This window comes from Physeter macrocephalus, chromosome 13 (assembly GCF_002837175.3).
Source record: "Physeter macrocephalus isolate SW-GA chromosome 13, ASM283717v5, whole genome shotgun sequence".
NCBI lineage: Eukaryota > Metazoa > Chordata > Mammalia > Artiodactyla > Physeteridae > Physeter > Physeter macrocephalus.
This window is the reverse complement of record NC_041226.1, coordinates 11,388,184-11,400,277: the sequence shown is the minus strand read 5'-3', so window position 1 is coordinate 11,400,277 and position 12,094 is coordinate 11,388,184. Positions and strand designations below refer to the sequence as shown.

At 40.0% G+C, this 12,094-nt stretch overlaps 1 protein-coding gene across 17 annotated transcripts in view; it reads left to right on the top strand.

Moving 5' to 3' along the window:
* The window catches only part of LOC114487463 (uncharacterized), a 512,374-nt gene that overhangs the window by 246,709 nt on the left and 253,571 nt on the right, over nucleotides 1–12,094 (top strand). The window lies entirely within an intron of this gene.

Sequence of the window (12,094 nt, the reverse complement as noted above, 5' to 3'; positions counted from 1 at the left end):
GCATCACGTGGGATCTTCCCGGACCGGGGCACGAACCCGTGTCCCCTGCATCGGCAGGCGGACTCTCAACCACTGCGCCACCAGGGAAGCCCCGTGTATCCTGTATTTTTAACCCCTTGGTTTTTTGTTTTTTTAAAAATTTTTATTGGAGTATAGCTGATTTACAATGTTGTGTTAGTTTCAGGTGTACAGGAAAGTGAATCAGTTTTTAAAATGGCAGAATACAAGTTCTCAAGGCATTCTAACAAAGAATTCAGAATTATATTGAATAAGTAAACATATTTCCTCTTCTCTTCCTTCCTCAATCCCATTTATTCCCTAGAGAAAACCAATGGCAAGTGTTACTTCCAGAACTTTTTCCAGACATTGATAAATGTGTATCTTTTAAACAAAACATTAAATGGGTGATAACAGACATATGACTCCATAACTTGCCTTTTCACTTGGAAATATTTATTGGACATCTTTCTTGTCAGCATAGAGAGATTTGCCATCTTCTTTCCAACTGCTTCATTGTAGATGTTGCAGAGATGACTAATTGTCCTCCAGTAGCTTTATTTTTCCTTCTGTAGTAATAGAATCCATGAGTCTTAGCAGGGCACTTGCATGTCAGGAATAAAGGCTACATTTCCAACCTTCTCGTAGCTAGGTATGGCCATGTGAGCTAGGTCTAGCCAATAGGATATAAGAGAAGGTGAGATGTGTAACTTCTGAGAATAATCCTTAAGGGGGGATGTGTATGTTTCTCCTTCTTTTCCTTTCTGTCTGTTGGCCTGAATATAGATGGGATGACTGGAGCTGGAGCAGCCATCCAGGTCTCTGATAACATTGGTATTGGAGGCCATAAATGAGAGAGCAACAATGTCAAAGGAGCCTGGACCCTTGACTCTGTAGGAAACCACTCCAACCCTGGACTGCCTAATTCTATATTTTTATAAAGAGACAAAAATTTAAGAAATTAAAAAAAAAATTAATCTTGTTAAGCCACTGTTATTGTGGATTTTCTTCCCATTTCGTTGAACCTAATCCTTTATAAATAATTATATTTTAAATGATTGCATTCTGTTCATAATTTACATCTTTTTTCTTCCCTCCTAGACCCTAAGGTCTTTGCAGGCTTACCTATGGTCTTATTCGTCCTTATCTTCCCATAAGGACCTAGCACAGTGTCTGGCATATAGTCAAAGCTCAACAGGTATTTTTTAACTTGAACTAAATCTGTTTATTGCTGATCATAGAATTTACTACTTCTTCAAACTGTATGACTAGGAATAAAAAGACATTTGAAAGAATAAAATTTCTGAACTGCACTAACAAAGTGGACTTCCCTCATTTTTGAATTAATCCCAGAATACTGCCACAAGCAAGTTGTTGCTTATGATTAAAAATATCTTAACTTCGCAACAATGCTGATGCTGATAATTAAAATATTTATCTTAGGGGAGCCTAAAGAATTTTGCTTGGTTTTCACATCTTTGTGTTATTAACCACACCTTACTTTTTCAAATAAATTTGTCTCATAAATGTTTATGCCTTGACCTCCTCTTCCATAAAATAATAGCATAATAGTTTTTGTGTGGAAGTAGAGGGTTGGACCAAATCAGTGGTTCTTACCCTTTGGTTGGTCGAAAGTAGGGTGACCGTATAATTTATCACCTAAACTAAGCTTTTAAGAGTGAAATGGGGCACTATTAGTAATTGTGCCAGCACGTGGGCCTAAATGTGACTGTCCCATGCAAACTGTGACAGGCTCTGCTTGTAATAGGCCTCAACAAGAATGTGAAAAAAAAGCCCTAGATTTTCTTTTTAGAGAAACACACACACACTTGCACCCTAAATTTTACATACAATTTGAGGGGGTCCATGAACCCACTTCAGTTTATCTGTGGAAATGTAGGGATCTCCTAGATTAAGAAAGAACTCCTAGGCAAAATTACCCCAAATTCCTTCATTAAAATTCTATAACTCCAACATTCTAGTATGCTGATAATATGAGTCATTTATACAGCTGATTCTGGACAATATCCACTCTAAATACTCAACCCTGGGCTACAGATCAGCACCTGGTGTCTCTTTACGTTTATGAGACTTTACACTTTACACTTAAGGTACAGCCTCCTTCCACAATCACCTATGGAAAAGGGAGAGATTGGACCAGCTGGTGCAGCAGCCTTACTTCCAGCCACACAGAAGCTAAAAGCAGAGGCTACCTGCTTCCAGAAACTCTTTGCCTGCCTAAAGAATAGAGCTGCCTAAGGACTCCATGGAGTCTCCTCACCAGGTGCTCCCCAACCCCATGGTTCCGGAGTGCCCTGCACCCCAGACCATAGTCCTTCTGGAATCCCTACACCAGGGCAGCTCCCAGACACAGTAGGTGTGAGTGGTTGTCTGTGCAGGTGGAGTATGGTGGCCGGTCACAGTAATGGTTAAAAAGCAAATGCAAGCGTGTAGTTTTCAATTGCATACAAAATCATGGACTCAATTTTCCATTTGAATAGAATACGTAAGACAAACTGGCAGTTAAAGGAGTATTTAGAAAATGGAAATCCGGATGACAAAGGAAGGGGTAACTTTCAGTTTCACAAAGGGGAAAAATAGAAAGGAGAATACACCTGAATGAAATCCAATACATAATGTAGAATAGAGATGGTTATCATATGGAAAGGTTTGAACCGAGTTTTTTATTACCAGGGCAACCATCACATTATGGAACTGCAAAACAAGATAAAAGCGGCAATAACTGGAACACCAAAACTCCAAATGAGAAGGACAATTTGTGTACAGATTGAATTTAATAAAGAAGATGAAGAGCTGCTTTGTTTAAACTAACTTTTGCTTACCAGCAAAAGAAAATGTATTTGGAAAAATTAACATTCCCTTCTACATTTTCAGAAAATATCAGAGAAAATATACAAATGCCATTCAAACTATGTATTAAATCCTGATGAATTCATATGGGGTTTTTTGGTCCTTTCTCTCAAAGATGTGGGCCTTTCATACACAGTGATATTTAATAGTTAAAGCTTTCAGTATGATAAGTATTTTATTTAGTTACTTCTTTCCTCCAGAGTTCAAATTTTAATTTAAGCAGGTGGACAGATTGAACAACTTTTATTTTTCTCTTCTTTGCATTTGTAGGAGGCAATTAAAGAGATTGGTACTAAGCATTTAAGATAAGTTTTGCATGAGAACGTTGACCGGGTAATTTCGTAAGGACTATGGTAGAAAGCTAATGGGATGTTCAAGGTGATGGTCATCACTTGGTTTTTACTGAAAACTAAATAGGAGCCAAGTATGTGTATTTACATAAAATTTACATCAGGCTATGTAGAAAACGTAGACTTTTTTCCAGCTATTTTCTAAAGCTCTTAGTTCTTTTTTTCTTTTCTTTTTATTCATTCCAACCTTGATCCTCAATTCCAGTGTGCACCCAAACACACAATACACATATACACACATACAGCAGTATAGGTATAGGAAGAAATGATAGAGGGTAAACTATTAACTTGAAAGACGTAGTGCTGTAGGGCCAATTTGGAGAAGAATCCTATAATTTTGCATTGTTGGATCAGGTTCAGGGGCTGCCCAATGTCTTTAATCCTTTTAATGGTAGCCTTACTGATGTGTTAGTCTAAACATGTTGTTATATTCATGATATTGTTATGGCTGCTGTAACAGAAGTACCATAGACTGGGTAGTTTTTAAATAATAGAAAGCTATTGCTCACAGTTCTGGAGCCTGGAAGTCCAAGATAAAGGTGCCAGCATGGTCGAGGTCTGGTCAGAGCCCTCTTCTAGGTTGCAGACTTCTAGCTGTGTCCTCATGTCACAGAAAACAGAGAGAGGAAGCAATCTCTCTCATGACTCTTTTAAGAGCGTTAATCCCATTCATGAGGGTTTCACCCACATGACCTCGTTTAATCCTAATTACCTCCCAAAGCCCCACCTTTTAATACCATCCCATTGGGCGTTAGGCTTCCAACATATGAATTTGGGCAGGGACACACACATTTAGTCCATAGTACATGTTTTGTGTAGCATCCTTATTTTCGTGTCAAGGAGTTCTTAAAGTCTGATTCTATAGAGGAAAACACAATGCAAAGGCAATCTGCAGTTCTGATGACCAGAAGCCCATAATCCCAGTGATGGAAATATTGCATTCAGGATATCTGAAAACCCAGACTCCCCTGTGGATAGCTGCTCTTTCTGCGGCTGGACTAGTAAAACTCAGCTGAGATGGCAGAAGGCTGCTGGAAAACAATTGTCATTTCCACCCTGCACCTGCTTTCTCTAGTTTGTATCTGTGCCACACGGGGCCTCCCTTGGTTCTTGACCCAGTTTTTCTCCTAGACTTTGAGAAAATGCCTGTCCTGGGATTCAGCTTGCCACAAGGGCCATTGCTGTAAAAAGCACCCCTCGACTTCCTCTACCCCCTCTTGTTCCACAAAATGGTCAGAACAGAAAACTCTCTGCTTCTGACATTGAACAATCCTTTCTCTATGTAAGTGTCCTCTAAATTGAAACTTTGCCCCCTTGCAGCCAACCAGGGACTGTTACATGTACCTGAAGACCAGTTAGAAAATCTCCCCAATTCCCAAAATCCCACCTCAACAGAACGCTTGCCAATCAGACATGCTCTCAGTATTTGCTCTTTTTACTGCATAAAACTTACACCCCTGAACCCCTGCTGAATCAAGAATAAGGGCAGAGCTGGGTTCCCTTGCTTTAAGTTTATGAATTATCAGCCTTTGTTAATTTTGCTTCAGACTTCCTTGTGCCTTAAACAACTTCAATTCTGAGCCTGGTCAGTATGTCAGTTTCCATTTTAGATCCCTCGAACAACCCTCATGGGCCTTATCTTGGACATCTGTACTGTTGCTGTACTTCTCTTCTGGGATTGGTATGGATATCAGAGCCACCCTGGCTTGGGGTCACAGTGAATGCAGCCAAAAGGAATCAGGGTCCACATTAGCTGGCCAGTCTTAGTCTAAGGGGGTGGGAGTGGTGGGCTGTTTCTCCAATCCCTTTGTTGCTGTTTTCATGATGGTTCATTCCTATGCAAGAGGGCATCTTTTCCATGTGTATATCCTCCAGGCTGGTTTTATGATCTTCCTGATTCTGTGAGCTATGTGGTGTGTTTTGATTAAATCTCCTTTCTGACTACATTAGCCTGATTTGGGTTGTTTCACTTGCCAGAAACCTTCAGAAAGATAGTCTCTTTGAAATGAGAAGGAACCCAACGTCCACGTCTCTTGGCCTCATCAGGCATGCCACTTCCTGAAAGTGCTGACCTCATTCCTTAGGAGGCTTAGATAAGCATTTATTCATGTGATGGGATTGCAAGGGAGTGGAAGCAGAGCACTGTGAAGGGTAGAGCAGGGCGCAGAAGGAGCATCCAAGGGCTTCGGAGACTTCCCTTAAGGCCCGTTCTGCTTCCAAGAAATGCAATCTGAGGGAGCAGAGTGACGAGGAGTCAGAGAGCTCAGGATAGCATTAAGTGACTTTCCCATACGTGAGTTATTTGTCTATTGGAAATAAATCTATCTGAATGTTGTATTGATCTTTTTGCCAGGTTGGCGAAAATCCCAGGGACAGAAGTTTACCACTGAGGATGGCACTGGGCCACTGCCTTCATAATGATACCCATTTTTAGAGACTCCTTTGGAATTTTGAAAATGCTCAAATAGAACTACTGGTTTCTAGATCGCTACAGCAGTGAGATAGTTTACTTTGGCTTTGGGAATCAGAACTGCAGTTCATTAATACTTTCCTTCAGGCTGGGAACAAGAATTTATAACACCTGATGCCATATTCAACTCCAGATTAGCATATATTACAAGAGTGATAACTGAAATTGCTCTAAAAATGTGTAGTGACGGATTCAAACCAAATCCTGTTTATGAATGCTTTGCTATCTCTGAAATATTCAGAATGTGGAAAGAAAAGGCAACTGAAGATAAATGACCCCAATTTTATTATTTTGCATTTATTTTCATCCATGTATCTTTATTACTTTCCTTAAAGTATGTATTTTTGATACCAATTGATTAAACATCCAGTTTTTTGTTTTGTTTTTATTTTGAAGATCTTGGTTTAAGGTAAGATGAAATTAGAAGAAATTACACTGGAAAGTTTCATGTTGGTGAACTTACATAATCTGGTCTCTAAAGATTTACTTTTAGGGGAGAACTATTGAGATAAAGGACTTATGTTTGATTTTTAGCTTGTTTGGATTTTGATATGAGACTAGAAGACATGTTCTTTAAACTGGTGCCTTTTACTTTCTGGGTATAAAAGAGCTGAGTTGTGTTTTTACCTTTTCAATCAAATCTTCTTGTTGAAAACCACTGAAGTGAGAGAGCTGACAAACAGAATGGGCCTGACATTCCTGGGAAATGACAGTGATATCCTTCAACACTGTTTTTTTCCAATAAAGATTTTTGAGTGTAAGTGCAGTGCTGTGCATTAAACAGCATAGGAATTAAGCATGATATGTTGTCAACTTTACATGAAAACATAGTAAGAAAGATTTTAATTTAATGTATTTTTGGACAACAGGGCCTGTATAGTATTTATCTCTGTTTTTCAGGCACCCAGCTAGTGTACTATCTGACCTGTAGTTTGCACTCGGCAGATGCTTAAATGATGAGTAATGAATGATGAGTGAGTGATGTAATGATCCTCAAGGACATAGCATATGTCAGGTTTTTCACCTTGTTTTCCAGCCTTCTTTTCCCTTTTTTGTTTCAGTGATTCATTCAGCAAAAGTGGTTTGAGGGTCCCCTTTGTATGAGGGACCTCATAGGTGGCATTGAACCAAACAAGAGTCTCTGGCTTCTGAGGTCTCACACAGTGGTGGCCACTTGGGAGGAGGCATCTTTGTCAATCTTGTCACTTGTCTTTAAACTAGCTGACCCCTCACTGATCAGTTTCCATGTGAGATGTTGGAAGGATGACAGCTATGGGGGAGTGGGTAGTAGGAAGGGTCCTGCTTGCTTAGGTGTCACCTATTCAGGGAGCTGGTGCATTTGAATTTGAATGTACTTTCACACAAAAGCACCAAGGAAAAATAATACAATGAGATGAGAGAAGAAAGTTTCTGTGAACCAAGTCAGACTGATTAACCCGGAAGAAGAGATGCTAGTTGACCCCAAAGCCTTGATGAGCACTCAGTCTCACCTGTGAAGCCAATATTTCCTTGATTACAATCTCTTGAAAAGAGTGGGGGTCCTCTTCTTATAAAAATTGTTTTAATTAATAACAGAGCATGTTACTAAGAATGCTTGCTTATATTTGTTTATTTTAATTAACTAATAAAGCTCAGGCAGAACAGAGAACCAAATCAGGTCTTTTTTCTAAAAACAAAAGACTCCTGATATTACTGTTAATGTTGAACAGAACTTTTTAAACTGAGACCATCTGAAAACTGTGTCTCAAGCATAACCTGTGGATTGACATAGAATACATAATTGTTTATTGAATAAAATAATGTAATTTCTGATTGGCATACCTATTTATTAATTTTTTTTTGTTCTTTCTCTTGTTTGAAGGCATATTTTCTTTTGGTTTCTTCCGATTTGTTTTCCCTACTTTTTGTTTTCAATATGTTGAGGCTGATAGTCTGAAACCCAAACTCATCATTTTCCCCCTCTTTGCCCTAGTCTCCAGCCTTGCTATTTCCTAACTTTCTTAGTCCTTAAAAGATCTATAATCTTCCACCAACTGTGGGCTCAAAAGTCATTGGCAGGCCTGTTTTAATTCCTCATATCCAATCAGATTTCAAGAACTCCATGTAGTACATCCAAATTATCTTTGCCCCTGCTCACTTCCTTCCATCCATGTTCCCAGCATCCTGCAGGCTCACCTCCTATTGTTTGGACTATTGTAATATGTTGACCTGTTTCCAGTAACTTCTTTCTCAGTTCCTTTTTACATATTAAAATTAGATTAATCCTTATAAAGCAAAGCTGTGATCGTAAAGCTTCCTGCCCTCAATTTTTCCATGGTACTTTATCTCTATATCCAAACAAATACAAATTCTTTAGACTGGCACCCTGGTTTCCACATTCTGGTCTTATCTCTCTTCTCAGCCTTATTTCCTACTGTTTCTGGAAACACATCCTGTATTCCACCGAAGTGGATTTCTTGTTGCTACAGGACTGCACTGTCCAATGCTGTAGCCACTAGCCATTAGTGGTGAGAGAACAAATCAATATACAGATGAGAGACCTCATATGAAAATAGAACTCTGATGCATAGTCTGTAGCAGATAGCCCAGAACACCAACCCATGATCTACAGTAACCAGCCTGCTATCTATATGTCACACTTATAGGAAGTCAGAACGCTATCCCTAGCAACACTCTAGGAAGCGAAACAATAACCCCTGCAACAACAGTCCCCCAAGGCCAGGATTTGACTCATAACTGACAGTTTCTCTAATTTTTGTCCTTATTTCCAACTTAGGACCAATCAGGGAAAGCCAACGATGTACCTCTAACCCACCTCATAGGTTGCGCCACTGCTAAATAGTTACACCTTCCTCATGCCAACGGCCTCCAATCAGGGCACACCTGAAGCCTTCCATTTTTTTCCACTATAAAGCTTTTCTGCTCCTCCACCTGCCTTTGAGTTTCTGCAAAATGCTGAGTGCAAATTGACAGTGGCTGACTCCCTTGTTAGAGCAAACTCTGAGTAAAGAGCCTTAGCCTGTTTTCATTTGGTTGGTCTTTGTTTATTTCCACAGTGGCTAGTTAAATTTAAATTAATTAAAATTATATAAAATAAAAAGTTCAGTTCTTCAGTTGCACTAGCTAATTTAAAGTGCTCAGTAGCTCCATGTAGCTTGCAGCTACTATACTGGACAGTGTAGACATGGAACGTTTCCATCATCTCCAAAAGTTTTATTGGATACTCTATACATGTCTATGGTTTTCCCACCTCAATGCTACTCCTTCTGCTTGAACTGCCTTCTTTCTACATTTTTTCCTGCCAGACTCCTACCCAGCCTTCATGACCTTGCTTACTGTTTCCGTCAGGAAGCCTTCACTGATGCCTCTATTTAGACATCATCTCTCATTTCTTAGATTATACCTTTCTTATGGCACTTATCAGTCTTTCTTCTAGTTCAGTGATCTCTCCCATCCTGCTATCCTGCTGTACTGTAAGCTCCTTGATCTTAGTAATTACTTTATCCTTGCAGGATCTCATGCTTCCTATGGAGTAGCCCCGTGATTTTTTTTTTTTGGCTTAAATGTGGTTTGGGGAAAATAAGGATCAGATTGAATTACTCACTTTACGAAGCCATGGAATGACAGATAGAATTGGGGTTTGTTTTTTATTTGGGACATAGAATGTACAAATACTGTTGCAAATGGCTTTGTTCTTCCCTTTCTGACTCTGCCTCTGTTATCCTCTAGAAAGCTTAATTTAACACTGGGAGGATGTTTATAAAGTTAGCTGGGGACCGTCTCAGAGTCTCCCATTGTTATTTCTCAAGAGTTCTGTGGGCCTTCAGAAGTCTTTTCATAGAACAGCAACTGGAGAGGAAGCTAGAGGTCTAAGATTCCCAAAATACTTTTAGAATGGCTAACTTTTATTAATGTCTTTAACACACCAGGCAGATTCATGCCTCTGTGCCTCGCTCATATTTTCCCCTTCCCTGAAATATGACCCCAAATTTTGCACCCTTTTACCACCTCTGTTCCTGGTGAACTTCCTTCAAATGTCAAGTGAAATAGGTCATATTGTCTGTGAAGTCAAATGGAGTCACTCCTTTTCCTGGCTGTTTATCAGTATCTGCTTGCATATCTCCTTATTCTCAGTGTGGCGGATGAATGTAAACACTAACTCTTAAAGTAATACTACTAGGACAAGGACACACAGCCAGCGGAAGGAAGTTAACCCACTTATATTTCTTGTCAGGCGGTAGCTGTTGCTGTTGTATTTGGATAATTTAGGATAAAAGTCACTACAGCCCAGAGAGAAAGCTATTTCTCTCCCTTCACCATCAACCTAAATCCAAAGGTCATGAGCTCATCATTTCCTAAGTGGAGCTAGAAAACCCTCTCTTCACTTTATACACCAGCAGAAATTGTGTTTGGGAGAAAGTTTTGCTATCCACTGGGTGCCTGAGGTTGTGAAATTTTCATGAAACAGAAGTTGACCAGAGTACTGGGACTTAATTATTTGTTAGAGGGTATGGGATATCCTGGGATAAGGGTGGACGGTGACATTAGGTCATAGCTGGGGATGAAACTTAAAGGGGAAAGACAGCAAGAAGAAGTGGAGTGAGAGGAGAAAACGAATCATCCAGTGGGGCGCCTTTGAAAGAAGAGCCTCTTCCTTTTGAGGTTCCAGAGAGTGAAGTGCCCATTGGCATAGTAATTGATTCCATCCATTATCCTCACTCCCCTACTCTGTCAGCTTTTAGAAAGATTATATGAACCCTTCAACAAAGAAATACTTAACACTTCATAATCGTTTAGTCATGTTTGTGCAAGAAAGCATTTGGATTGGGTAGGGGTGCCCTGCTCTGATGTTCATTAAACATCGGTCCACACCCTCGTTATGGGCTCTTGGGTGCCAGGACACAAACACCCAGCCAGAGAAACAAGAATATTCTCTTTCATGTTACCAGCCTCAGAGGGTACTAAGAAGAAGGAAGAATCTTCTCCTTAGAATAATTATTACAGAGTCATAATAATTATTCATTTATTCAATAATATTTGGAATAGATTACTCAGCTAAACTGAGTAACTTGAAAGCAGATGCTGTGTCTTATCTCTGTTTGAATCCTGCTTGCAACCCCTGTCTCTGACACATGGTGGGTGTTTAAAAATTTTACAGAATGAATTACGGAACCTTCTGATTTACGAGGCTCAATTTTGGGGCTAGAAGTGAATGCGCTAGCTCTTCCATTGGGGGATAACATGAGAATTTCTTTTTCCAACTCATGGGCTTTCTTTTTCAGGCTGAAGAAAGAGGTGTGGATTTAACTTAAAAAGCTATGGCCAGAATCCTCTTGTGAAGACAAATTATAGAATTAGAAGATCTCAGAGCCGAGAGAATCTTAGGACCCACTATTCCCATCCTTCTATTTTGTGGATGAAGATACTGAGATTTAAATAGTTTTCACAGAGCTTTTAAAATGTGGAAATATTCTGTTAGAGTCTTGCCAACTTCCAGGTTAATTTAAAGTTTTTGGCTTTGTAGTTCAAGTTCCTGTTTAATTTCTCAGAGTTCACGAACCCTTCCCACTGGGATACAGGTCTGGGTGTGGTGCTCACTGTCCCCATCCTTTCATCCCGCTTCTTTCAGCGCGCTTTCCTAGGCCTCAGCTGGCTCCCACCTCTGCCGCCTCCTCTCCCGTGGACACATTCAGCCCAAGGACTCCCTCTAATTTCTCCATCCACCCTTTACCATCACCGCTTCAAACATCCCCCAGCCAACTGAGGACTCTGGGGAAAAGAGTGTCATTTAATTATGAAAACACATAGTTTTTTTTTTCCCTGAATCTGAACATTTTCCGAACAATAGGTAGAGGAGTTTTTGAAAGCCATGGCAGTGTTTTAAAAATCTCTTGTTCCTTTTACCAGATTAATCCAGAGTTGCCATGGGTAGTTTCAAGAAAAAGGATGAGAAGCTGATCTGCATTAGGGATGAGTAGGAGTTGGAACATAGATCTGATCAGATGTTGCTGTACTTTCTTTTGCGCGTCTTCGGGGGCCCAAGTCAGAGCTATGACTTTTCCCATCATATTGGGGAGCAGGGGGTAGGCAGTTATCTTGTGTCTTAACTCAAAAGAATGAACAGTGTGAATTACTAGCTCTCCTTTCTGCTTTAAGGTGCAGAAAACCCAACCAATAGTGGCGTAAACAAACTGGGGTTTATTTTTCTCTCATGACAGGAATCTTGGAGGTGAGGGGAAGCAGGGTCAGGTCTGTGGCTTGGTGATGCTGGAGGTCTGACAGGAGAACTTTTCCTCAACTAACTGAAGTCTGAGTGGTAGTGGTCAGGGCCTGCAAATTAACTGACAATCTGGAATTTTCTTCAGATTAACAGGAGAGAATGTTATTACACATGCATGCAGCAGCA